The sequence below is a fragment of the Rattus norvegicus genome, chromosome 14 (genome assembly GCF_021556685.1).
Source record: "Rattus norvegicus strain SHRSP/BbbUtx chromosome 14, alternate assembly SHRSP_T2T, whole genome shotgun sequence".
NCBI lineage: Eukaryota > Metazoa > Chordata > Mammalia > Rodentia > Muridae > Rattus > Rattus norvegicus.
In genome coordinates, this window is record NC_141547.1 from 30,755,711 (window position 1) to 30,782,211 (window position 26,501).

Below are 26,501 nucleotides of genomic sequence, written 5' to 3' on the forward strand. Positions count from 1 at the left end.
CAAGCTCTCTCTCATTGTGTTCAGCCTCAATCACAAACGAGGCCATCTCTGGGGCTGGAGAGACGGCTAAGTGGTTAAGAGCACTGACTGCTCTTCCAGAGGTCCTGAGTTCAATTCCCAGCAACCACATGGTGGCTCACAACCATCTGTAATGGGACCCAATGCCCTCTTCTGTTATGTCTGAGGACAGCTACAGTGTACTTACATATAATAAATAAATACAATCTTTAAAAAATAAATACAATCTTTAAAAAAAAAAAGAAGACCATCTCTACCAAGCCCAAGGGGTCAGACCAGGAGGTGTTTGCTGGTCTTCAACCTCCCAAGAGGCAGGTGTTCTAAAATACTCACAAGGCATCTGACTGTCCACTTCCTGACTCTGATTTTCATTTCTAACAATGTTTCCTGGCCTTCTTATCTCATACCAACTTCCCACAATGCATCTGCCCCACCCTACTTCATTAATGGAGTACTCAGCGTGCAGCTGCTGACCTCCGGTGTACATCCTGTGCCCAGCACACAATATCCAGTGGGAGTACACTTACCTGTAGTGCAAGTCATCCCTCACTTAAACATCACCCTATTTCCAAATAAAGCAATATCTTTAAACACATCCCCTTAGGGGATAATGGATAGTCTCTGAGAGATAATTTTCACAGGCATACCAACAGTGTAAACACAGATTCCAATATAAAGGCCAAGGAAAATTCAATCAATCTAAATATTATGGTTTATTGAACAATAAAACAATTTCCTTGCTGAATGAAATTGCTCCTTTTTCTTTTTCGATTGCATTTTTAAAGAAACCGCATTTGATCTCGTCGGTCTGCACATGTAGACTTAAGACCAAAGGATTCTGGCACAGGCTGCCCATCTTGAATCCCTGGGATGGACTGAGAAGTTGTTTGTACAGATCGTTTCTACATTTCCTGGAAATGCCAGCGTAGTGTGAAAGTTCCACGAGACATTTTACCCAAGAAAACGCAGCGCCTTTATTTCGTCTACAGTCTCATGTTCCCCGAGCTTCTACCTGCTGGTTAGAGAAAAATAAATTAACTAAACGTCTCACCTGCTTTAAATTTAGTTTGATCCAATAATTTAAACAGTCGCTGTAGGGAATACCCAGTCTCTCCTGAGTAAAATTGTTCTGCCTTTCAGACCACTTTCTTCACGACCCTGATGGATCTCAGTACTGGTTGTGAGGTGGCCCTGGAGGAGGGTCTACAGTCTCTACTCCAGACTCACTCCTCTCCTTAAGAGAAACTCAGAGCCTGGGAAACAGCGTCCTTTAAGAGTTCTAGCTAGACTCTCTCCTGCCATACACAGCTGTCTGCATTTTTAACTCTGTAGCCACCCATGCTGGTGAGGCCCTATCCCTCCCAGAGTCTCAAAGCAGAAATTCATTCTCCTTACTTGGAGTAAGTGCACTGTATGCCTCCTGGTACCTATGCAATGATGGTGGTGGTGGTGGCAGTAAAGAAGGAGGAGGAGGAGGAGGAGGAGGAGGAGGAGGAGGAGGAGGAGGAGGAGGAGGAGGAGAGGGAGAGGGAGAGGAAGAAGAGGAGGAAGAAGAGGGAGAGAAAGAGGAGGAGGAGGAGGAGGAAGAGAAGGAGGAGGAGGAGGAGAGGGAGAGGAAGAAGAGGAAGAGAAAGAGGAGGAGGAGGGGGAGGAGGAGGAGGAGGAAGAAGAAGAAGAAGAAGAAGAAGAAGAAGAAGAAGAAGAAGAAGAAGAAGAAGAAGAAGAAGAAGAAGAAGAAGAAGAAGAAGAAGTAGAAGAAGAAGAAGAAGAAGAAGAAGAAGAAGAAGAAGAAGAAGAAGAAGAAGAAGAAGAAACACAGCCAACTACCTCACTACTCTCTTACCTTAGCCTTCCCTGTGTTCTTAGAATCATAAAAATCCACCCGCACTGCAAAATGCATTTGTCTCTTCAGCTCCCGTGCCCCAGCCTACCTTCATTGGCTTCACCCCCTCCATCCCATCCCTATAGAAACCATATTGGCTTCCTGTAAAAAATTCACAACTTCAAGAGCCTTGGAACCTGTGTCCTGACGTTGGAGTCTATGATTGAAAGCAGCTCTTTCTTGAAATAAGCCATGCCTGCCTTGTTTTATTTGCCTTGATGGAGGCAGATGGTGGGCAAACACTCCAGCCATGCCTGCTGCATATGAATGTATCCTCCCTCAACAGAATCACAGGGCCTGCTGACAAACTGTCAATTTTCCTGGGAGAGGCAGCAGAATTATGCAGACACTCTGTGAAAACGCACTTAAGTCAAATGCACATCTGACCTTTTGCCTCCTGTCTAGCGAAAATTCTACCGCGTCTGAACCTGGCCTCAGCTTTCTGCCAATGCCGGGCTCTACCTGCAAAGGGTCCCTCTCTGCCTTCACTCTCACCTCGGTACTGTAATGCTCTCCATACTAGCTTGAAAGAAAATCCTCTTGCTCTTTCCCCTGCACAGGTGAGAATGCTCCTGCACTGTTTTTAAGGACTATGCCAGCCACCAACACAAATTCCAAAGTCAGAAGCTCGTCTCATCCTTCTTCTGCTATGGCTTCCTAGGTCGCCTCTCTCCTCAGATCAACCTGCAGGACCATCTGCCCTCCTGACACCTAAAAGACCCACGCCGACTCCATTTTGCTCTTGGCATTTAATGTTTGCCACCCAGGAAAGGGGCTTCGATCTCAGTATGAAAACCTCCGTACTACAAGCTACTCAAATGGAGGTCTTCAAATCGATTCACACCTTTCCCTCTCCTCTTCGAACATTTTATCGTGCATTTTCTACACACAGAGAGAGGAGACAGAACGAGGCAGAGTGACAGAAACAGAGACAGAGATAGTTAGAGACACAGAGAGACAGAAACAGAGAGACAGGGAGAGATTGAAGATTGATTCTCTGGTCAGGTCAAGAGATCAAGAAATATCCTTGCCTCCAGCCTGCAAAGACTCAAATGATCTTCCCTGTGTTTTCTCCTTTTCTACTCTAACAGATTCATCTGTAAATTAGGACTGGAGTAAGTGTCACCACCACAGCTTGTTTTATTCAATAGTACCAATTTCCATTAATTTTCATCCTTTCCAACATAAGGCTGTTAGTCATGTGAAGCTAATAATAATGAATTTTTTCCTTTCCCCTTTGCACACCTGCACACAGCCTCTGCTGTAGATGAATTCAGAGCAAAGCACTCTGCCACACAGCTTGCTTGACTTCCTTTCCAAATGTTTATCAGCGTTTCCAAGGGTACCGTGCAGTCTGCCGTGTTTCCACAGATTGTGTTCCTCATGTTAGCCAGTCTGCTAGCAGTTTTTCGAACTGAAGCAGTCAGAGCTAACACAAAGGCCAGGTTTAAATCAGAATGTTTACTCGCACTAGGGGACTTGCGTGTACAGATGAGCCAAGAGTATATTTATTGTTCCTTTTCCCTTGTCCCCTTTGCTCGAGTTCCAAGCCTGGCTTCACCAACCCCACACTGACCAGCCCAGCTCTCAGGATGCGCTCTCTGTCTTCTAAGCTTGTAGCTCTTCGTGGGAATTTGCTTTGCTGGCTTTGAGTGTAGGTAATGTTGCTTTCTTCCTTTGTCCTCTCATACGTCCACTCTGCTCATGTTATTCTCATTGATCTCAAAGGTTCCGTCTCTATAAACTTTTCACCCATACATGAATATATTCTATACATATAGTTTACACCACTTATTGTTTTAAAGGAACTGTTATGTACTGATATTAATATTAAATATGATTTGGGCATGGTGGCACACCCTGGAATCCCAGCACTCAGAGGCATTAGGTAAGGTAAGAGCCATGAATTCAAGCTCACCCTGGGCTACGTGAGCTCATGCCAGCCAGGGCTACACAGCAACACGAAAGAAAATTTTTAATTAAAAAAAATAAGATTAAATACTTCGTCCTAGAAAACCAAAGTAATAAATAACTCTAATCTCCTCACATGGGCACCCCATGTTGCGATATCTCTGCATGCATGTATTTTTAGAGATGGAGAAAAAGTTACTGTAGAAATATCTCCGTCAGCTATAAATACATTTTTCTTTTCTCCAAGAAGAACTGTTTTGTGACGTTCACAGAAAGGAGTCCAGCCACACTCTAGTTGTGTCAAACAATCGGTTAATTCAATGAAGTTGCCAAAAAAGTGGCAATCAATTCAGCGGGAAGAAAATCAATCACGGAAGTTGTTCGGTTATTTTGTAGACAAAACAGTCGGTGGAGTGATTGAATTTTTCACTTTTCAATGAGTTGTTTTGGCCTTGTGCGGATGCCGTCATTAACTCATTAATCACCCAGAACTCCTCGGTGGCTGAGAGAAGGAAGCCATTAGTTTGCAAGTATAGATCGCATATTAACAATATGCAAAAGGCCTGCCGGGGTGAATGTACTCATTGACCCCATTTGAGAAAAATGAGGTTCACAAATATTTTACAGCATATGGAGGTAAATTCTACCTGATCCGTCATTTCACTTTCCACTTATAAAACTCTGCGTCCTTCAGTACGCACTCACCAAGAACGCAATGCATACGAAATGCACACATTTAACCCTCATGTTGGAAAGATGTTTAATTCTTGGAGTGTCAAAAACTAAACTTCGCTGTACATCACAAACTCCCTGCATTGGTTTTATGTAATTTCCAAATAGAGGAGCCTCGTACACATCACAATTAGCTCCTGCCCATGTAGCATACATATATGCCATTCTGATAAATATGTATATTTTCCCATATGGTGTTGAATGTTAGCTTCTAATTTACCTCTTAATTTTTAATTAATTTTAAATTACATTCTAAATGAAGCCGACAGGAGTCTAATTTCCATGTCTATTTGCATATCTGTAAACACACTGCTGACATTGTTTATCTAGTCCTGATCCCCCCCACACACACCCAAGGATTTTTCCTCACCCCAGGTGGATTGGGACCACCAGCACATCAAGGTGCCCTCTAAGTCTTGCCGAGACCTCTCTAGTCCAGAATAAATGATGCTGTTTCTCTTTTCTACACAGTGACCATAGAGGATTCAGAGAGGCCAAGGTCAATGATCATAGTTAAGCCTCCTGCTCTCTCAGAAGGATGGCGTTGTCTATGCTGCCTCTTTAGAAAAGTAAACTATAGACATTATGCCTAACCCTGCAGAGTTTTAAAATACTCTATAGCCTGAACTCTTGAATTATTAAAGCCAAATCAAGAAAAGTGTCATAGCTCGTCCATTCCCAAGGTTGATGTATTCCTAATCCAGTAAGAAGAAGGTGACCGAGAGTGAGGGCCATTTCCTCAGTGATGAACGATAGGCAAGTAAATTTTTGTCTGAGCCAGCTGTCATCTAGCCGTACCTGTGGCTGCTGTGGTCTGTGGGTACCTTGTCTTTTGATCACAACACACCACGAATGCAAGTGCAGTCAATCAATACACAAGCCTCCTCAAAGACCCTTTGAGGCTGACAATGAACCCAGGATTCAAGGAGACTTGCCACCTTCCTGGACAACTTGCACCACGAATAGGGCTGCCCGGATGCTCTTCCAGCCCAGAACAACTGATTTTTCCTCTTAATTCCTGGCTCCCAAAGTGAAAATGGTGCGTCTAAACATCTCATCTTGCCGTTAGAGAGCAGAGTGTCACACTATTTGTTAGGGGTGAGCTTGGTGACCACACTTGAGTCACATGTTAATCCCAGTGGGTGGGCCACTATCACAAATTTGAGCCACATTTGAAACAAGCTTAATTAAATACTGGCCAGGATGATAGACTCTAGCCAGGTCCACTTCCAGGTTCCCAGAATTAGCAACAAGTCACGTTTTGCAGAGGCTTGTAAAGGCAAACCCCTAAGGCTTCCATATTTCCCATCAGGTCCATTCAAGGGTGAAGTGGAAATTTGTGGTTTCATGGGAGACTCAATTGTGTCACGTGGTGTTTTTCCAGAAGTTGTCATTGGAGAGGATGTTTTTGTTGAAGCAGACGCATGCGAAGATGTTTAGCTGAGAACAGAAACATGGTGTATTTCTAGAATCGGTCTGAAAAACAAAGAGTGTGTGGTATTTTGCTAGAGCTGGCGCTTGAGAGAGCATGCAATGTTTGGGGAGGGTCTAAATACAACCCAAGAGACAGTGAACCATGCTGCGTGGTATTGGGTCACCTTACTGCTCTTTGCTGATCATCGTTTGTCATGACTTCGTAGAGTAAAAAACACACCAAAGAACTTCTGCTGGTGTCCCAGCAGCTTCTTGTCCCTTCCATGGACTCCGCCTACTGGCAGAGCCTGGAGGTTTCTTCTGCATTGAACTGTGGTTGCTGACTCATAAATGGTATTTGTGTACGAATGGATCAAGCTACCGCTGCTGATTCCGGTAGACTGAACTGCTGTTATCAGGACAACACAGATTGGATTCACCCCCAAAGAATCCATACAGGTTCTCCTTTGCCCTACTAACCTTTCCTTTCTACTACCTGTGGTGGGTGGTGGGCTAGAAAGGAGGTGAAAGCATTTAGGTTTTAAAAAATATTAGGCCACACAGAGGCAGGCATACAGCCCGATCCGTCTCCCATCTATGTTCCTCCCACCTATTTGTGATCAAGCACATCCAGTGCAGTTGGAACAAACATGAAATGGGAATGAAAGCACGTGACTTGTTATCTTCCATAAACAACATCCTCCAGTATCTCAGGAAGTACCTACCATTCCTTAGGCAAGGGGCTTACGTGTTAGAGTCATTTTTGTTTCATGGATTTCCTAGGCACAGTAATTAGCACTTAAAGTATAACTTTAGCTCTCACACACACACACACCTGAGCTGGTACCCTGGCTCCTCTATGACCTGAGCAAGAATCTTACCCTCCCAGTGTTTTATTATCTCCATATCCTAAAGAAGCATATCAGAAGCGATTATCTTCCGAGGTTGCAGCGAAAACTAAAGAGGAGAGTAATCTCCTAGAACCATTTTCCATATGTTGCTTTCCTCTCCGGGGGGAAATAGATGCGGAGTCCCACACCTACCAGATGTTAAATGTGCTACCCCGTGACATCTAAAGGGAACAGACTTGACCTGGGGGATTATTTGCAGGTGGCCTGATCTTTAATCTAGGATCGGGACACCTGCTTTCTTGTAAATCAACTTTCCCGTCCAGCCTACCAGGAGACGAGCTCTCCCTTTCTGCCAAGTGTTTATCAGACTGAAACCTGCCCTCAATGGACCAAATTCAGTATTAAATGTGCCACAATGAAGGTCTTTATGGCTCTGTGCTGTCATCGTTCCATCAATCAATCACCCACAGGAACAGCAACACTTCCCCCTACAAAACAGTCTCCCTTCCAACTAGCCAAGAGACATTCGCATCAAACATTGGCTGGTGCCCAGCCTGATGCCGTTCTGCAGGATGAACCACGATTATGCAGGGGCCCCTTGATCTTCCTCTAAGGGACTGTAGCCTCAGACTCACTGCGTGCACACTACCAAGGATTGGAGTCTACCACCGAAGATGTACACAGATAGATATAAGGATGGAAGCATACTAAAGAATCAAGACTGGCTTGGATTTAAAAACATAAATAAACAAATAAAATGATTCAAGTACAAATCAGCTCACAAGGAGATTGCACTCAATTATAAAACCAAGAACCCCAGAGCCGCTCTTAGGTCTTCAGTATTTGATGCTAAATAAATAAATAAATAAATAAATAAATAAATAAATAAAGTTAGAATGCTAGGTTTATTATCAGAAATGCACTCTCCATAAAATAAGGCAATACCTCTTGCCCAAGAAAGCAATGTTTCCACGCGCTGAGCTCTTAGAAACCTTGTCTCCCACTGGTCCCCATAAAGGGAAATCTTGAAGTTTGAAACTACCCACAAATTTATCCCATAACTATGCCTTTTAGATAAATAAAAAGGCTCAAAAATTAGTCTCCCAGCCCTTTCTGCCACTACAACTTTACAGGTAGGGTACTTTCATGGACTGCCTTATTTGAGAAAAGGCTCTCATCTTGGAACAATCCAAGACTGCTCTGTTTGACTGTTAGGCCGGGCACTGCGTTTCTCTAGGCTGTGATGACAAGTGTGCTCCAAGACTTAAGAGTGTGCCATCCCCGGAGAAAACACTGAGCCATTATTTGTTTTATTACCTGAACTTCTTAGAGCTATAGAAGTGACAGGTGCAGGGATTACGGACGTGGCCCTGTTAAATGTGAATTCCAACTGTCACTTGCTATGCGACCTTGCAAAGTTACCTAACCTTTTAGCTCCACTTTTCCTCACTTATAAAATGGAGATAGTAATATTACACACTTAACAAGATTAAAGACTTTATGCATACAGAGGACTCAAACATTTAGCACAAGAATTATGGGATGTTCCGATGTAAAAAAACAAAACAAAACAAAACAAAACAAAAAACAAAAACAAAACCAGGTAGGCTTGTAATCTAATGTCCCTGATGGGATACACACGTGGCTGCTGTGGTCTTCATGAAATTTTTGTTTTAGATTGGATCCTGCAATGCCACGTGCTTTCTTTCAGTCTCAGTCACAGACAGTAAGGAAGGAGAAAAGATTGCCACTTTTGATCACTACTCTAAGCCCAGCACTGAGCAGGTTTTTTTTTCACATCATACAATCTCATTCAGTCCTTACAGCTATCTAATGAAGCAGAAATATATAATCCATGTCCAAAAGCAAGCTAAGCCCAGACATGAGTGAATAATTATGCCATATGCCCACTTGCTAGCACTCGCCCTACAAAAGCTCTCTGCCCGGCCCTCTGGGTCTCCAGGACTCTCATTCACAAAGCCTGTTATGTGACTTCTGTGTCTGCTGGATGTCACTGTTTCTTCTGCAAGGCACAGATCTCTAAGGGACCACTGCCAATTCGGCTGGTGGCTTCTATGTGTGTCCAAAGCCACCATCTTTTCTGGGCACTAGCCTTTGTTCTGTGTGCCACCATCACTGTGGGGAAGCTCCTAGCAACTCCTGCTGGTACCAGATACTCACCAAGGATCATTATTGTGGCTGTCCCATGCCTTCCTGCCATGCTGAAATGGTCGCAGCGGTGTGGGGGATGCCTCTGGTCATCTGGATTATTACAGTTCCCTAGGGTTGTCATAACACGAATGTCCATGCCTTGCTGTCTCCCGTGGCCCAAGAAAAGACAATTCAGTTCTTCCCTACGTCCAGAACAAAGAAAAGAAAGAAAGAAAGCAGGACTGGGTGAGAGGTGTGTCTGACCCTCTGAACTCTAAGACAATTGCTCTTCTTTCTAAATTCTGGGTCTTGACACTGAGCCTCCTTTACAACTTGAAAAGAAAATTCGAGGATGCCCTAATCACTTTATTGATTTATTTTTAAAAGATTTGTTTTGTCCCTCAGGGTAGAAACTATGCAAGTAAATACATTTGTCTAAGTGTCACTGTGCTCATGATATAGACATTAATAATATCCTCAGAGGAAATAGGGGAATAGGGTGATAATAACATATCCTGAGACAATAAAATTCGAGCTCTGAGACAAACAGAGGCAGCGACAACAGCTCTGTGTACCTTAGGGGTCAGTGAGTTAACCTTGCCATTCTCATCCACAAAATTAGTAAGTAAGATCATCTTGTCAAAATTCAAGAAACGGAGTTACTGCACATGGAAGCCTAGCACATTGTGGGTGCTCTACCAATGGTCTCCATTCTTTTCCAGTTATCATTCATTTGAAATTTACCATGGATATGGATTTTGGGGCTCAGGGTCATGAAAAGCACCATGAAGCTGAGAGACTAGAATCATTCCGTAATCACTTGGTAGGGGTGGGGTTCAGGGACTACTGACTATGTGTACTTAGTCTTGTGTTTGATCGCTGTCCTATTATGAGAAACAAGATTACCAAATTCCTGCTCATAGAGGTACCCACATTTAAGTAGGAAGATGTAAAAGAATCAAGAAAGCCTTTTAAGGTACCGCATCAGAAAGCAGTATTAGCCATTGTTATTGGAGCTCTGACACAAGCTTATGAATAATGTCAGAGATGGAAAAATGAGAGGTCTGGGAAGAGTTAAAAATGTCTCATTTCTGCCAAGTCTCTGTGACACTGGGGAGACCAGGCTGGGGAGGACTGCTAGTGTGAACATGAGGTAGGGGTAATCCTCTGCTGTGGGAGGTCAGCATAAGCTCATCTTGACTGACACCCCCTTTACCAAACAAGCATCGTCAAAGTGATAGGTTAATAGTTCAGTGAGTAGTGCGTTTATTGTTAAGATCCTCTGTGGGTGAAAAGGACCTGCGGTTTTATTATTAGCCATAACTGTAACTGGTGAGTTAGCAAAACAGGTCTCAATTCCAAGTTCCATCCTATAGCAACACTGCAGAAAAGAAATCTAAACTCACAGACAGCAGACAATTGGTCAAATGTGCAATAAACACTTTAGAAACGCACCATTAGGCTAGTGGTGGAATAACGGATTCAGATGGTGCACAGGAGAGAGAACAGAGCCAGCCATGGCTTCTACCAGGAAGGAGCCCACACCAGCTTGTAGCAGAAAGCCTAGTTATGTGGTTTCATTCTCATTAGTTCCTCACAATCACATCCACGTAAGGGCAATGTCACAATGGGACAAGAACCTACCTTGCCATGGTGCCAAAGAGAGGTGGTGAGCTGTACACCAAGTCACAAAGACAAACTCAGTCAGACCTTGGAATTCATTGGTGAGGTGGACCAATGGGTACAAATACTCATGGCAACACTTTCATTGAATTCATTAGTCTTATAAATGATGTTCTCATGATACAAATTTCCTGCAAAAATATTATAGACCATTAGAAAAATTAACAGGTAAAAAAACCTGTGGGCAAAGTACTTTACCTCAGTGTCAGAGATCTGAACTCAGGATTAAATGTGCTATTCTGTCAAGACAATGCTTCCTCAAAGTGATGTGTTGGGAGTCTGTGTTTCTAGAAGGATATCACTACTAATATGGGTGATCCAGGGCTCCATGATGACAAGAAGTTGTATGAGGAGTGGGAACAAACAGGTAAGAGTGTGGCAGGTCATAGGAAGGTCCTTAACACCTACAATAAATGTGGAAAAGGACAAAACACACTGAAGGTGAATATTTTGACCTAATGCAGTCTAACCCAAGCTACCACCTCCAGGAGACAGAAGAAGCTAGTATTTTCTGTAAATTTTAAAAAAGGCTTCCTGGCTGTCTAAAGAGATAGACGATTAGACAATTCTATTAGACAATTCTGCATCTCTTTGACTGAAAGGAGCAATAAACAAAATCTGTCCTTGAAAGGTCAACTGCAGATTGGTGTAAAGTGATGGCAGGGCAATTAAAAGCAGCAGTGTCTTTAGCATGTGTGCAATTTCTAAGAAACCACAAGCAGAAACTGGAGACCCGACCTTGACTGTATAGAAGCATTGGACTTGGTGCTCTCTGCAGGGAGACCTGATGATTGGATGCTGGTCAAAATCCTGACTTCCCCCGGGGTCACTGAACTTTGCAACCAACTACAAGAGCACTGTGTCATCTGGTGAGCAGAAGGTGGCATCAGTGTTCATTAGTAAAGAAGGTTCCTTTTTGGTTCCAGAGTTGTTGGGGTGTCATTGTTTTGTTTGGTTTTTCATATATTTATACGACATTATTTTAGTCATATTCATTCATCCCTACCTCCCTCCAACTTTCTCTACTGCCTCTCCCACTCTGTCTCCTCCCCAAATTCATGTTGTTGTTTTTTATTGCTTCTTATAATCCCCTGAGTCTAGTTAGTGCTCCACATATGAACATGTATGTGGGGTCATCCACCAAGGAATGTTCAACATACCAATGGATACTTCCCCAAAAGAGAGTGGTACTCCCTTCCCTCAGCAGCCATCAACTGTTAATAGATCCTCCAGTAGGGGCGAGTCCTAGGTCTTCTTCCCATTCATATTGGAATTGTGACTTACCCAATTCTGTCCAGATCTTGTGCAGCAACAACAGCTGCTGTGTGTGACAGTCATCCCTTCAGAAGTTAGCATTTCACAGTTCTCTCCTCCTCTGCTGGTTGTGACATTCTTTATTCTCCCTCTTCCAGAATGTTCCCAGAGCCTTTGATGGGAGAAGACTCATCTATAGCTAAGCACTCATATCTCAATCGATGCTCAATCATGATCATCTATTAAACATGCACACACATGCACACACACACACACACACACACACACACACACACACACACACACACAGTGGTGGTTTGAATATGCTTGGTCCAGGGAGTGGCACTATTAGATGTGGCCTTGTTGGAGGAAATGTGTCACTGTGGACATGGGCTTTGAAACCCTAGTCCTAGCAGTCTGGAAGTCAGTCTTCTCCTAGAAGCCTTCAGAACAAGAGATGGAACTCTCAGCTCCTCCAGCCCCATGTCTGCCTGGATGCTGTCATACTCCCACCTTGATGATAATGAACTGAACCTTTGAGCCTGTAAGCCAGCCCCAGTTAAATGTCCTTATAAGAGTTGCCTTGGCCAGGATGTTTGCTCAAAACATTAAAATCTTAACTAAGACACGCACGCACACAATCACTTTTAAAGGAAGACTTGAAAATAAAAGCCAAAGCTGATCTGACAGTTATTGAAGTACTAGTAACTAAAGATAGTTTCTGGTAACTTTCATGGCAGATCTATTTATAAAAGTGTTACTTACCATCTCAAATCTTCAAGTTTCCATTAACACATACATGTGTATGTGATCATTACTAAGTATGTGACTTGTGTCATTTGTGTACTTCCCAGGCATTGCTGTGAGTGAGCCTCACAAGAGGCATTTCACAGATAAGAAAATAAAACACAAACAGGTCTGTTGACTCCCCTAAGGTCAAACAGCTAACAGGAGGCAAAGACATGGAATTATGACCTGGAAGCTTGAGCACTATCCTGGGTTGCCTGTGTGGTAACCACGGTGCAGTGAAACAAGATGAGGTGTCTTTAGGAAGAAAACGGGGAGCACACATTCCTAAAGTATAAATCTCTGCTTTCAAATCATTTCCCATGACACGGAGCTTCCTGGGGCTTTCTGCAAATCACTTTTTATAATATCGCATCCTTCGCAGAACCACGGAATTTGTAAATAAGGAGTTATGATCCTTTATGAATCATATTTTTGTGATTGCTTTTGTGCGTTGACATGGCTGTGCCATGAAGAGCTCGGGTATTTGATCAAACAGTATTCTGAGTGTATTTGTAAGGGTTTCTCCAAGTGAAACTAAGATTTTGAAATTAACCTCCTTGATGTGGGACATGTCCAATGTATTGAAAGTCTGACTAGGACAAAACAACTGGGTATCCCTCATGTCAGAGCACTTCTTGCTAGACGAATTTGAGTTGAGCTAAGACATTAGTCTTTGCTTCCTTTAAGGCTCAAGCAAGAACCTCAGCTCTTCTTGAATCTCCAGGGGACCATGGCTAGTCTTAGGAGACTCGTGTGGCAAAATATGCGCAGAACATCACCAATGTCAACAATAGTACAAATAGCAATACCAACAACAACAACACCAATAACATCAACACTGACAATATCAATAACAGCATCACCACCAATAACAAGAAGACCAACGAGACCAACACCAACAATATTAATAACACCATCACCAACAATAACAAGACCAACACCAACAATATCAATTACACCAGCAACAGTAATATCAACAATAACAACAACAAAAGCCACAACACGGTTATGTCCTCACGGTCATTCATGCTATACAAAACACTATTCTTCAATACTTAGAAATTGTGTGGGTCGTTTTAGAAATGAGTAAACTGAGGCCCAGTAAACTGCCCAATAATCATAATTGATGGTCCAGCTAAGACTGCAGCCACACCCCGCCTGACTCACTTCCTTCTGTACAAACTGGCTCGCCATAGAAAATGCAATCTCCCACAACTAACACTAAAAAGAATAGCAGCATGTTTGCAATCTCTAGGTATCTCATTAATGCTAATTCTCTCCAAAACTACATTGCATTTCTTAGAAAACCATTATCTTCCTTCTTTTCCAGCTTCGCAGGTTGTCGCTTCAGCTTTTGAAACTATTGAGTCTGATTTTTCTAGGAACCAGTTCTCCTTCTTATCTCTGTTTGATCAATCAGCAACTAATGGGTATTTTTCCACAACTGCTGATATGAAAGAAATAGGAAAAAAATTACTCCTCACCTTATAGTCCCCGATTCATCTGATCTGAGCTGGATTCACAGGCAGAGAATTGGGAAAACGCATACATCACTAGAGTCTTTCCTCTTTCTGAATGCCAAAAAGGATATAGAGTCGGGTACCCAAAAGATGACCTTTGCAGCTCATGAGGGCATAGGCAGCTAGACTCGGTTGCTAAGGATAGGATAAACCACATACCCTCACTACAATTCCCAAAGCTAAAAGATATTGCTTCTCGGAGAGGCGGGGTCCCTATTAATATACATGAAATAACTGCATGAAAAGTAAAATTGAAGGCATTCTTTTCTTCAAATAAAAATAAAGGGATTATTTTTTTGTAATACAGAAAGAACATTTAAACCCATCAAGAAAAGTGATCTGTGTCCTTCCAACGCCTCAGTCCCAGTGTATAAATCACTCTTTACAGTGCCAGAGTAGGGACTCTGTGGCCCCAGACTCACTCCATTAGGGAGATAAGCTATCAAGGATGAGAAGAAAGTTTGCAGGAAAAAAACAGATAAATAAAAGTAGATCGTCGCCTATCTGCCAGGAAGCACACTTTTCTGCCCAGCCATTTGCAAGAAGAGCTAGAGGAATCGGTTGCTATGCAATTACAAAGCATTTTCTCTCCTGAGCTATGCCACCCCACCCTCCTTTTTCATCCCAATTGCTGCATTTCTAGAGTACCATGCTGCCATTTTTCTCCTTTCTGTCTAACACCAATCGCAATTCTGGGCTGCTGTCCCCGCAGCTGATGGTGTTAATCTCCATGGGAACCACTGTGACTCAGAGGGTCAATGTGTGCTTGGCAAGTCCTGCTCCAATCACTGCCAGCATGTTACCATCAAGGGCAGCAGAATTGTCCGTGATCACATTTCTGTCTTGTAAATGTTGCCATGGAGTCACACAGCTTACAGGCAGTACCTCGGAGGAAAACTCATCTTAGCACTTCGAAGCAAATGCTGCCACTGCTATCTTCTATGCAAACTACATTTCTGTGTGCCCCATTCCAGAAGTCACTGGGTCCAGTATTTAATAAAGACTGAGGTTCTCTTGGACTTGCTCTATGTCCATTGTCCTGATTTAAGGTCACATGTTCTATTATAGATAATAGTGGTTCTTCAGTAGGAGTATTAATGATCATGGAGACAATCACTCCTCTTTCACCAAAATATTCTTATTGTTCTGTTAGTGTGGGAATGGAGGGGTAACGGTTATTGAAGGATATGAAATCTATTTGGTGGTCTTCTACAGGATGATGATAGTAGAAGTAAGCTGTTGGCTCAGATGAAAGGACTATCACACAGTTTACATGGCTAACAGCAAGCCAGAAATCACCTCCTGTCAGGCCAGATTCCAACATACATGTGTAAATATTTCTCTCCTCTCAAAGGTTCACCTTCTAGTGATACATCACTCAAGTTGTTGGGAAATCTTTATACTCAAGAAGTCTGCTCATAATTCTTTCATCCATCGACTCTCTGAGGAAACAATACTCTCCCCTCCCTATTCCCATTGGATCTCTAATGGTGATGGCCAATATTCAGCTCTTCCTGCTTCAATATCCAGACCCCTCATATGTTTTTATGTGTCTGTGTCTTCTGCTAGTTTCTTACAGACAGAAAGCGTGGCTCATTCTGTACACTATGGACCTGGGTTGGATGCAACACCCCACATGCTCCTTGGTGGACTTTATTTCTTTCTTGGTCATGCTAGCCCAAGCCGAACACTTCTGATTTCCTCTATTTTTCAAATCAGTAAGCAAATCATGGCTTTTTCTTGCCTCTGCCTTCTAACAGGAGCACTAACGGTATGAAAGGAGGCAGATTGGATCATATGTCTCCACTACAAAACTATCCTTCAAATATCATGCTATGTGGCAAAGGTAATGAAGTATCTAAGAAAGTCTATAACGGGTGCAGTGAGTCCTTCAAACAGCCTTGAAAGTTCCCTAGTAAATGAGTATTTTACAATGGCAGCAGACAGTAGGCATCACCTCACCCAACTAGAAGGATATGAGACTTCTACCGGAAGTCATAGAGCCGGTACTTGCACAGCTGAGACTGGTGATCGCATCTGTGTCTTGTGTCTATCATGTTCTTTACAACATACTAGTCTAACTCAAAGAGCTATATCCAAGCATTTTATATGCTTCTGGATGGTTGTCTGGGTATTGTACATGTAAAAAGACCATTCATTGATCTTACTACCTGAACTTCAATCACTCTCTTCTCTGATGTGACCATGTATGAGCTAGTAAGTACCCTGATGATATTATAAGGCTGAAAACTACCAATACTGGTAATCTTAGTTTTGTTCTCAGACAAGAAAGGTATCTATAAAAAAAACTGTAGAAGGTGATGGATGGTATTGGTCCTGTTTGTATTTATCAGAAGGCAGGACTAGTGTGGCATGTGGTAGTTTATTCACAATAGTTGCGAATTGATGAATAATTTTCTAACTATTTATTCTTGAGTTATCTATCACAAAATTTCAAACCCAAGTTAAACTATGCTACCACTTGACCCATTTCCTTACAACATGGCTTATTTGCCAAATTTCATACATTCCCAATAATCAATTGGTTTGCATCCAGAAAACTTACATAAATACTCACATTTATTCAAAAAATAAATAATCTGAAACCCAAATATAGTAGAGATAAGCATAGAAACTACTCCAACATACAAATAGATAGCATTTGATTAGAGATTAGAATGTGAATTTGAAGCATGTGCTTAAGAAGTAAGAGAAGGGGGCAGAAGACACAAACCAAAGAGCAGGGCTGGGGTAGAGCACGTGCATGAAAGACACAAAGCCTTGGGCTTCGCCTCAAGGATCACAAAATTTAAAGTGAGGACACACACACACACACAGAGAGAGAGAGAGAGAGAGAGAGAGAGAGAGAGAGAGAGGGGCACGGAGAGAGAGAGAGAGAGGGGCACGGAGAGAGAGACAGAGACAGAGAAACAAAGACAGAGAGACAAAGAGACAAAGACCAACAGAGAAGGAAATGGTAGAGGAAAGAGAGAGGAAGAGAAAGAGAGAGGAAGACAGAGACAGAGAAGCAAATGAGGAAATGGAAGAGGAGAGAGAGAGAGAGGAAAAGGATGAGACAGAGACAAAGCCAAAGAAGAAAAATGTGTGTGTGTGTGTGTGTGTGTGAGAGACAGAGAGAGAGAGAGACAGAGAGAGAGAGACAGAGAGAGAGAGACAGAGAGACAGAGAGACAGAGAGACAGACAGAGAGAGAACAGCAGTTTCTACCACATCTTCTCACTTATAGTTCCTTTGTCTTGGTACAGCACACCATGACTATGATATAGGGTCAGAAAAGAATCTTTCCTGTGCTCCATTTCTGATGCTGCCAATAGCAACCTCTATAAGCTAAGGTAGACAGAAAGGTCAGGCCTTGGAAATAAGAAAATAAGATATCACTTATGACGCTCTGTATAGAGGAAACGTGAGTTCTATTCCAGAATTTCGGGCACTGAGAACTGAAACTCCATGTCTGAAGCCAAACAGCCATGTGTCAAGTGAGAAAGAAATTTGTTCCATAGTAATCATATCTGAAGGAAGCTCCCATAAGCCCCGAGGAGGGATTTGTTCACAGTCCTGCCTACGCTCATTTTACCAATCTGCACTAGAAAGGTTCTCATCCAATGTCACCAGAAAAAAAAAGAGAGAGGAGTACAAAAGGTGATTCAAGCAGAAAACTATAAAAAGCACATATCACAAATAGTTTATTTAAATGTCAAACACAGACATCATCTCTGATGTGTAAGCCAGCCAGCAGCCAATGGCCAAATGTCCTCAAAGCTCTTTTATATAAAGCACTCTCAGAATACCTCCCTTACAAAGAATAGTTTCAATTTTCTAAACATGTCTAAAACATTATGACACATGAGCACTTTAACTACAAAGTTCCCTTTATTTTTATAATTTTTAATCACCTTCCAGTCTTTCTAAAAGTATTTTGTTATTTTTGAGAGCAATAACTCCTTCCATAGTTATAATTTATCCATTAGCTATGTGTTACAATGGTACTGCAAAATTACAAGTACATTAGAAAGAATGAGTTTGGAAGAAAACACAATTGATATACAGCTCAGTTCTGAAAGTAGGCCGGTTCAATAGAATAGTAATGTGAAGTACTATCAAGAAGTATTCAGTTGAGCATAGGTGTCCACCATCAGCTTATATAGAAATCATGGAAAGGTCTATTTTATCCAGTGAACCAGTTAAAGACCCAAACAATTCATAAGACATATACCTATCATCACTCCTCCACATTTGAATAACATCTCAAGCATTAGATTTGAAGACTTCTATAATAGATAACCACCAACTAGGTTTATGAAAACAACACAATGTTTCCTCCCATAGTTCTACAGATCAAATGTCCAAGATCAAGGTGTCGGTAGCTGTGATCTCCCTAAATTTCCCAGAAGAATATCTTCGCTTGCTTCTTCAACTCCTTCAAGGACCCTTCCTCCAAAGAAGGTCCCATACTTAGATTCCAGGCAGATGTGAGCATTTGATACACAGTACCTGTTTTAGGGTTTCATTGCTGTGAAGAGACACCATGACCAAGGAAACTCTTATAAAAGAAAGCATTTAATTGGGACTGCCTTACAGTGTCAGAGGTTCAGTCCATCATTATCATGGTGGGATGCATAACAGTGTTATAAGCAGACATGGTGCTAGAGGAGCCAAGCGTTCTACATCTTGATCTGAAGGCAGCCAGAAGGAGACTGTCGTCTTCAGGTAGTCAGGAGAGGGGTCTCTTTCCACACTGGGCAGAGACTGAGCATAAAGAACTCAAAGCCTACCCCCACAGTAACACACTTCCTCTAACAAGGCCACACCTACTCCAATAACACCTCCTGATAGTATCAGTTCTCATGGGCTAAGCATATTCAGACCACCAGAATGTTGTCATAGTTTGACAAGCTTTCATCAACATACCTCAGACCTGCTACTGTCTTTACCAGAAAGCCCCCACCATTCCTTGATAACTAAATTCTTAACATTCTTCAGTTCTTAACCATGAAGTTATTTCTCCTTCATGCCACCCTCAGCAGTGTTGGATAACCTTTCTGCTTGTTCTTTGAACCCATGCACTGCCTATTTAATATAGTTCATTTGTCTCCATTGACAGTACTTGTTTTCCTTACCTATTCTTACCTTTTCTACAACCATTCAGTACCCACTAGATGTATACACTCTCTAGACAGAGGCTAGAACACAATAACAAATATGTAATTAGGCAGGATCTCATGCAGCCAAAGCTGGTCTCAAACTCTGTAGACAAGGATGATTTTGAGCTCCTGAGCTCCCTACCTCTACCTCCAAAATGAGGGATTACAGGTGTGCCATGACAGTTGATATTCATTTGATTTTAAACACCCAAAGCTGAATGTATTGAATACACTGAAAAGTACAAAATTCTGGAGAGCAAAGCAGCTAATAAGAAGGGTGACCCGAAGATACAATTTTTTGCTTAAATAGAAGCTTTTGAGAAACTAAAGACGTAAGGACACATACTACCTCTCCTTTACTCAGAAGGCACCAGAAGGAGTTCATGATGGATAAGTCTACATGACTACTAAAGCAACTTTGATCTCTAAGACTTCTCTCATTCTCTCATATGTTAAGTGATAAAGAGCTGACATCTGCCTTGTCTCTTTGCAACATAGACCAATTACGACAGATCATGTTAAGTCCTTACAGAATAGCACTCATATCACTAAACATTCAGTCTAATAAAGGGTTAAACAAATCCCCACAAGCATCCCTACAGAGGACGTGAAACAACAAACCACTTGCTATTGTGAAAGTACTAGTCTTTCTAACTCAGGAAATGCAACTAACTACATTTCCCAGTGTTCCTGAGTTAGGGGTGACCATGTGACCAAAGTCTGAACCACGAATATATGCAGAAGTATCTTCTACACTTATTAATTTATTTACTTATTTATTCATTTATTCATTCATTCATTCACTTTACAAACCAATATCAGTCCTTCCTCTCTTATTCCGGACCATCAGGGCTTCCCAGGTGTGCTCCTCCCTTCCCCTTTCCCTTTCTAGTGAGCTAAGAGATGGCAACCTCCAGCAAAGGGATAAAGAAGGGAACCAAGGCTCCCAGTAGGGGGACATGGTGGCCTATGAAAGCAACAAACAAAGCTGATCTGTTACAGTGGTTTGGGTCCTTCCCAAACTGACAAGATCTTCCTAGATTTAATGTCTTCCATTGGAGGGAAGTTAAATTTAACTAAATTAATTAATTTAAATTAATTGCATTTAATTAATTTAGCTCTCATCCTGAGGGAAAGAAGAATAATGAGAAAATATTGGCTAGCCCTGCTCTATGCAATTTATATTGGAGAAGATGGGGCATCTGTTAACCGAGGTGGGGTGGGGAGAGAAAGAGAGAGAGAGAGAGAGAGAGAGAGAGAGAGAGAGAGAGAGAGAGAGAGAGCGCTAGTCACTATCAAATACCATAACTGAAAACTTGGCTTTCTTTTGTATGTAAACCATTAGACAGCTGGGCTAATAGGCATCTAGCTTACACAGCAGTCAGTCCACCCAAAGAAGTGCATCTTTAATTTTGCCCATACACATGGAACATCCATTCGAAGGGCATACGTTCAAGATTGCCCATAGATGTTAGAGCAGAGATCTGAAATCTGCCGGATGACCAAGTCCAATTCTATGCTATTCCTTGGCCAGTTATTGGAAGAGACATTGTCTGCTGTTAGAAACATTGCAGATGTTTCTGGCTTTACTGGAGGATACAGAATACACCCTAGTTTGTGGGTTACAATTATCCTGTAGTTTTACACGTCTTCATGCATCTGAAGTTGATCAATACAAATGGAGACGGTAACCCTAAGTCAGGTTTGCAAAGCTGAGCTGCAGAAAAGCCTTTGCAGACAAATGCACATGTTAATGAGAAGAGAAAGGCAACAACTGTTATTTCTTTTGATAGGCACAGAAACAAGAGGAGTGCTGTCCGGATGAAACCTTTGCAAATGTCAAGTGTAGATAGATGAGCAGTCATCAAAGGATTGTGGGACATGGCTTACACACACACACACACACACACACACACCATAAAACATCATACTGAAAGTGCAAAGTCAGGCTGAGGATTTTGAGGGAGATCCTATCAGAAATCACTTCTGAGCTCTCACTGTTGCAAGATCCCGGAATGGGAGCCCACACACCTGAGGGTGACGAGCCTTGCCTTTAAGTTGAAAGCCTATGTTTTCCCGTAGCTGTTGTACACTCTGCATGTGGAAACTTCATAGCTTACATTGTCCTCCTCTAGAGAGTCGTTATTTCCCACCGAGTCTTAAGAAGTGTGTTTTTTCTTTTGTTCTCCTTTGTGTAGATACATACATCCTTAAACTAGTGTTGTCCATTGAATCACCAAATAGAATGGCATCATTTTTAAAATGTTGCCTCAGTGTGGTGACAGGTGGAAGGAGCGTGTTCAAATCTTTTCAATTCTCTATACAAGCTTTTTTAGTGTGCCCTCTTCTGTGGTCCTTAGGTGCACAACTGAACAAAGCTTTCCAGTTGCTCTTTGGGACTTCATTTAATTCCAATACTATTTAAATAAGTTAATTTGCTTCTCTGGAACTTAAATACATCCTACTCCAACCTGAACAGAGTTAAGTATGGGGGAGGGGAGGATGTTGGATGCTGGATGGAGATTATAAGCTGTTTAAGGATGAAGGTTGGGGACGGAATTATCACTTGTCCTTTATTCTGATATATTCTTAAAGGTGTTGCAGCTTGGAAACGCGTTTCCAGATGCAAAATTAACATCACGGAGAATCGCCAGGTTCAGTTTGATATTTAATGTCAACTCTTCTGTACAGTGTGAGGGGCCCCACCTTTTAGCATTTAGGAGATAAGTCTCTGCTTTGAATTTTCCAATTATTACCTGTCTTGTGCAGTTGCAACAGGACCATAGCGAGCATTTGGGTTTTACTCGGGAAACGTAATTACAGTTTGAAAAATAGTAGAAAATGCACTCCTATCACGGCCTTAGTGGCAGTTTATATGCTAAAAAGGAAACGCTTAGGGCCTAATTCATAAGCGCTTTGTGCCTCATTTACATTTTTCTATGCAGTTTACTTGGGAAAGAGCATAATGCATGTTTTTCAAGTAAAATACGCCATTCTGGGATTCATTCAACTTGCTCTCCATTGTTCTCATTGAGGGCCAACTGTTCTTTTCCACAATCCTAAAGGGCACTAGTAAATGGGGTGGGTGGAAAGCCTTTAATATTAACTAGGAGAAAGGCTTAACACCCTTGTAAAGAGCATTTAGAGAATTTACAGCCACCTCTAGTAGTGCAGTGTGGGAAAGCCTATCGTGTGTTTACTACGAAGTCTGTTCCCCAAGCCCTTTATAGAGGATATTGAAGAAATTACAAATCAATGAGGATATTTTTTTAGGGCTGCTCAGAATTCACGACAAGATTCTGACCATTCCACAACCAATCCGTGTTCTTTCATTCAGTTCAGCGCACCCTTCCTGCCAGCAAGCGTCAGAGCAGACTGAAATTCTTTATAAAAGTCTTATTTCTTAGGCTGCACAACCCTGGCTCATGTCTGGATATCTGGAATTTTGAGTGTTGCAAGTAACTCTGGGGTTCTTATGCCTGTCTCACAGTGTAGAGCAGCAGACTCGTGGCATCACCACGATTTAGACAAGGCCACCAAAAGGGAGGTTCGCTGGCAAGTGGAGCTAACCAATTCTCCTTTGGTGAAGTAAGAAAATGTGAAGACCAAAACTCACAGCTGTGGGAGACAAAATTTGGGTTACAGGAATGAAGCCATAAACCAGCAGGTGCCACCTATGGGGTTTTTTTTCATCCTTTTTGCCCCCTCCTCCTCCTCCTCCGACCTCTTCCTCTTCCTCCTCTCACTGGCTGCCATTTTCAAGGATCCACAGAGGAAAGGCCATGACCACAAAGTATTGTTCAGTGATCATTGATACACCAGGTAACGAATACTACAGATCACCAAATAGTTTGTCATTCTAAACACTGCCAAAGCAGCCAGGCCAATTTCTTTCATCTGCTAAGTTTACTGACTACACCGGGTGCTTCGGAACCATCTGGCAATCAGCACTGCCTGTTCCCAGAAGACTGGGAATTGGACGTTGTTCTATATAGGAGTGGCCTCCATCTTCACAGAGCAAACACCGAAAGGTAGAGAGCAGAGGAAAGCCAGAGGCCTTGACCGGTTTGTCTAAGTCTATACCAGGTTAAAGCTCTGAACTTAATGTTTGTATGGTGATTGGTAAAAGAAAGAACTTATGCAGAAGGCAGACATCCCGAGCCATCCACACCTGGCTTTCCTCTCCCTGGCACATAAATAGATTACATTTCTGTGTTTGGGTAAATGGAAGTGATGCCCGTCATTCTCAGAACAAAGCGTTTCATTAAAAGTATGAACTCTTGGTACATCTGATCACTACCCACCACCGCTCCGCTCCCCTCCCCATCCCGTCTCCCATCCAATTCCATCCCTCCATCCACTTCCGATATCTATTTTATCTCCCCTTCTAAGAAAGATTCAAGCATCCTCCTTTGGGCCCTCCTGGTTACTTAGCTTCTTTGGATCTGTGGATTGGAGTATGGTTTTATCTTCTACTTCATGGCTAATATTCACTTATTGGTGAGCACATATTATGCATGTCCTTTTGGACCTGGGTTACCTCACTCAGGATGACGTATTCCATCCATTTGCCTCCAAAATTCATGCTGTCCTTGTTTTTTTGTAATAGCCGAGTGGTATCCCATTGTGTTAATGAACCATATTTTCTTCATCCATTCGTCGGTTGAGGGACATCAGGGGGCTGTCTCTGAATCTGTTGCCTGCCTATAGATCTCATTCCCCTGACTGGGCCACCTTATCTGGCATCAGAGAGGATGTCACTAGTCCTGCAGAGGTATAGGGGTGATAGACTTCTCAGAGGACAAGGGTAGAAAGATCTGTGTGAGGAGGGACTGGGAGAAGAAGGGGGTACTTACATTGGGAAGTTAAATGAATAAATAAATAAATCAAGGGAGAAAAGGAATTATTAAAAATAATTTTATAAGGTTTATTTATTTTATGTATGAGAGTACACTGTCTTCACACACACAAGAAGAGGGCATCAGATCCCATTACAGATGGTTGTGAGCCACCATGTGGATACTGGGGATTGAACTCAGGACCTCTGGAAGAGCAGTCAGTGCTCTTAACCGCTGAGCCATCCCTCCAGTTCTAAAAATATTTTTCTTTAAAAAGGAGTAGAGAAGGCATGACTCTTTTACACAAACCTCTTCAATGTGACCAAATGTCTTTCCATATGGAACACCCTTCACCTGACATGACTGAAGTATTCCCAGCAAGTCCTCTGGATTTGAGGTCACCTTTCCAAGCAAGAAATAACCCTTTTTCCTGTCACCACATCAAGAAACAAAAGCTGTTGGCCAGCACAATATAGTGTTTCTTCTTCTGATTACACTAGCATGGAGAAATATGTCACTTTAGCATATCAACACCCCCAAAAATGTATCCTAGTAAACCAAGGTTTCTACCTGGACACCTGGCTGAAATGTTGGATGACCAAAACCCACAGAGCATTCCATTGGAAAGGCCCTGATGACCAAACAGCCAAATAGCTTTCCATCCTCACTTTGCAGCAGCATCAAGCTCCGGGCAACAATAAAGTATTTGAAAACATTTTCTGGGTCTGAGGGAAGCCTGGAGCTTCAGTTCAGAAGGGATTATTTTGAGGACTGAACGAGATAATGCATGTCAAAGTGTTCTATTTACCACATGGAGCTGCACAAGTAGGAATTAGACTCCACAAAGAGCCATTTAGACTATTCTTGAGTTCACATAGATTCTTGCTTTTCCGTTCAAGGGCTTTGTTTTTTATATTAAAAATAGAGCAAACTTTGTTGGATGGGGGGGGGGAGGCTCCCCATCTTCCAAACCCATGGCTTATATACTTCCCATTTTCCATTAAGGTCTGCATTTCCTGGCATCCTTTTATTTCAACATGTATCTATTAAGCTCTAGCTAGAAGGGTAGAAATGACTGAGAGAGGTAAAAAGCAGAAAAGTACTCACCAGGGCCTCCAATTTCATCCTCTATGCAGAACAATTAGTGACTGCTAATGTTTCTCGTGTTACCATCAAGAAATTTGAATAAAAGTGCAGTAATTTCTATTAACGGCTGTCTCTGGGAGAATGTCTCAGTAACAATGAGGTTTGGTTAGTATATTCAAGATTCAATTTTTGTCCTTGTTAAGTTCTTTGGATGAGGTTGTTTCTCTTCTGGGAATTGCTGGGGCTTCATTAAGCAATCTGGCTAAGGAAAGGTTAAGCTAAATATTAAAATGCTTAAACTCTCTATGATGTATTTTTTTAAAGACAGAGAGAAAGACTTATTTGAGGCTTTTTTTAAGAGAGAAAAACCATTACACTGTCTTCTACTGTGTCAGTTTGCCCTAAAGCATGCAGCTTCCTGAGCTTAATGGGCTCCTATTTCTTCTCAACCCTTTCACTCTATTAATTATGGTGGCGGGTGCTTAGAGACACTGAAGCAATCATTTGTAAGATGATAGGAGCCCTCCTGGTTCTGTGAGGTGGGTTTTAGCCATCTAAAATTACCCAAATGAAACAGATGTTGCAAACGGAAGTCCTTATTAGAATGTTTTCTTTTCATTACCCAGTAGAGAGCTGTAGTCCACAGGCTCCCGTCACATAAAGGAGGACTGCCTAAGATGTTGGGGACTGGCTCTGCTGCCTACCCCCAAAGAATTCCCAAAGAATTCTGGCTCAAGTCTCTTGACACAACACAAAAAAAGCCAGACCTGAAGCTGTGAACCAAACTCCAAGAATGGAACTGCCAAATGTGCTTGGCACCCAGCCCCTCCTACGCGTTATTCTGAAGGTTCTCCAGATCTCTAGGTCCCGTCATGAGGCTACTGAAACACAAAGCTTGATAAGAAAGAATTTGGACAAATCATCCCACAAACCATATTGTTAAGGCCGCCACTGTGTGTGTGTGTGTGTGTGTGTGTGTGTGTGTGTGTGTGTGTGTGTGTGTGTGTGAAATTTCCCCATTTGCAATAAGTAGATAGATCCCTTTGCAGTATAAAAGAAAGGGTAGAGCTATGTGGTGCCACATACTGATGAATGGTAAACGCCTTTATCCATACAGCTGAATCTACCCCTCTGGTACCCAAACTTCACATCCCAAAATTAATTCACTCAATAACATTTACTCTAAGTCCAGCATCTCTCTGGTTACTGAGG

At 42.2% G+C, this 26,501-nt stretch overlaps 1 long non-coding RNA gene across 4 annotated transcripts in view; it reads right to left on the reverse strand.

Annotated features, from left to right (window-relative positions):
* Positions 1-711: 711 nt before the first annotated feature.
* LOC102551339 (uncharacterized) overlaps positions 712-26,501 on the reverse strand; it is a 254,334-nt gene continuing 228,544 nt past the window's right edge. For 2 of the 4 annotated variants that reach the window (XR_015637341.1, XR_015637343.1), the window contains 4 exons: positions 11,926-12,067; positions 10,603-10,772; positions 8,989-9,161; positions 714-1,033 (listed from right to left, as the gene is read on the reverse strand). This is a non-coding gene — a long non-coding RNA (uncharacterized LOC102551339). Of the gene's footprint in view, positions 1,034-8,988; positions 9,162-10,602; positions 10,773-11,925; positions 12,068-26,501 lie in introns of all 4 variants that reach the window. The other 2 variants (XR_015637349.1, XR_015637344.1) reach the window with 2 other exon arrangements.